Raw genomic sequence first — 2,622 nt, forward strand, 5'->3', positions numbered from 1 at the left:
GCTCACATGCTCAGTCTAGTTCTAGTCTAGCCCTCTTCCAAGTGATGATGGGCCAGAGGGTAGCAGGTCACGGATGAGGGGATGTGCCAATAATGAAGTGTCTGTGCTTTTAATTTTTAAATTATAGACCTTCTAAACCATCGGGTGCTCGCCCAAATAAGAACAGTGTACCTGGAGTGTGAGCAAACCATCAGCTAGCTGGAGGTTCTGGACAGGTGCTGGTGCTCTCGCTAGAACTCGTGTCCAACACCAAGGCTGACTTGGTTATGAATGACTTCCCTACTGAGTGGCGGCAGTCCCACAGGGACCAACTTGTAGTCATAGGCGTGACAAGCTACTCAACGAATGGAGTGTCCTGAGTTACCTCCTCACCTCCAGGATCATCACACGTTAACTCGTGATCTGGCAGAACATCCGATTATCCTGTATCCTGATAATTCCCTGGATGAAGAGGAAAAGAAGCAAGAACCTGTGATGGTTGTGTGTGTGTGTGTGTGTGTGTGTGTGTGTGTGTGTGTGTGTGTGTGTGTGGTGATGATGGTGAGCTCCAAAAAGGTCATGGAAAAAATAAATCAGAATGAAAAGATAGTGGAATTTATCCTTTCCTCCTTCCTGAGTTGTTCTGCCCCAGTCTGACCTTGGAGTTGTGGCCATCAGTCAGAATCCATATGGCTGGATCTGAGCATGTGCATTTACCACTTAAACCGAGTTTTAAAAATCACAAAAGAATATACCCCGGAGACCTTAAAGATACACTGGCCTATTTTGCCATCAATGCGGCTTTGATTCTGTGTCCGAAGATGTCAATACAGTCAGTATAACCAGTTGGAGGTTTTAGTCATGGATGTTGGCAGCAGAATTATTTATAAATAAAAATTTTGGAACCGCTTAAATGCTTACTAGGAAAATTGTTAGAACAATGACGCACTCACAGAGTCATGACTGAGTCTGAAAGTACTAGCAGCAGCGGAAGAAGATGTCACGGCAAGTGAAAAAGACAAGGAACAAAAGTCAGCCTGCGACTGTGGGGAAACCTGATGGCAGGATCCAGGGATGGGGGAGACAAATGCTGGTTCTTCCTGTCATTTCCCCCACTTTTTGTCATCAGGAGTTAATCTCACTGATGATGGTGTTCCCAAAGCTTGGGGCCCCGTAGAAAAGCACAGCATACCCCAAGTTGAGATACGTCCCACCTTATTCTCCCTATCTATCATATTCTCATCCACAGCCTCTGTCTTGCCTCGGGATGCCCTTTGGCACCGTTCTTTCCAGCCTGTTGATTCGTGTTCTGGGCAGGGAGGGTCCTTTTCAACCAAACAAGAACTGATTGCGCCTTGTCTACTGGAGAGCAGAGCACCTGCTACCATAAGCAACTTTGTTTCCTAGATCTAAAAGAAGCTAGGTCTGAAGTTTCTTTTCCACACTGGAAACAAAGTGGTTTATGGTACCAGTGCCATACTGTTTAGACCCAGAGGTTAATTGGAGGAGTCACTTGCTAAGCTTGAAAATGACTCGGGGAACAACTTCCGTTGTTGGATTCATTGTTCCTCAGCTGAAGAAATGCCATCGCCCCGAGTGTTTAAATCCTGCCTCTTGCTCTTCCCTCTTAGCACTCACTCACTCACTCACTCACTCACTCACTCACTCACTCCTCCGTACCACGCACGCCAGCTGTACTTACTGCCCAGCCAGTGGGGGAGGCAGTCCTCCTGAGCCTCGGGCACTGCATGTCCAGCTGCCCAGTGTCGTCAGTGTCAGAATGCCAGCCAGCTCTGACACCCCACTTCTGGTGACAGGGAAAAGGCTGGCACTATCCCTGGGGCCTGTTCAACAAATCAGGATTTAGGTCTCTAGGGGCTAAGAGCAAGTGTTTTATATGGAAACTCTGAATGCCATATTAAAAATCTGTATGCCAGAGCATTCCCGTTTCTGTTTCCCTAGTCACAGCCGAAAGGAATGCCTCTCCAAAAAAAGAAAAGCCCACCAAAATCACTGCCATCAAGCTGATTCCAACTCATAGCCACCCTACAGGACAGAGGGAACTGGCCCGGGGGGCTTCCAAGACGCTCTTTACTGGATTAGACAGCCTCACCTTCCTCCTGCAGAGTGGCTGGTGGTTTTGAACTGATAATCTTACAGCTCATCATGTACCCGCCATATGTCACCAGGGCTCTTAAAGGAATGACTCTAGTTAAATCTCTTCAGGACTCACTTTTTTCTTCTTGTGGGACTCACACTTAAAGAATGAGACCCTGCTGGTTTGAAAGGACAGGAAAAATATACTCCACTTTTTTTTTTTAAGGTGCAGCTAATTTTATTACTCCCAACAGCAGTAGCTAGGGTATCAGCACTGTCACCAGCCCGTCAACACCAATGCCCATAGTGTGCGAACCGGCGGTGGGATTAGGGGAGCCCAGTTCTTTTACAGCAGATAGTAAGCCTTTTGTTCCAGGAAAGAGAGAGGATCCCGATCCTACTGCCAGCTAGTAAGTTCCTCTGACAGGAGCTCCGGTTCCTATCTTTCAAGGCTGACTGCTCTACAAACCTGTTGCCTGTTGAGTCAGCTCTGACTCATAGGTCCGTACTGGGTAGAGTAAAACTAACTGCCTTACAGCAAAGAGC

This window comes from Echinops telfairi, unplaced genomic scaffold (assembly GCF_000313985.2).
Source record: "Echinops telfairi isolate 266 unplaced genomic scaffold, ASM31398v2 ScPeMD7_5;HRSCAF=22, whole genome shotgun sequence".
In the NCBI taxonomy this organism is placed as follows: Eukaryota; Metazoa; Chordata; class Mammalia; order Afrosoricida; family Tenrecidae; genus Echinops; species Echinops telfairi.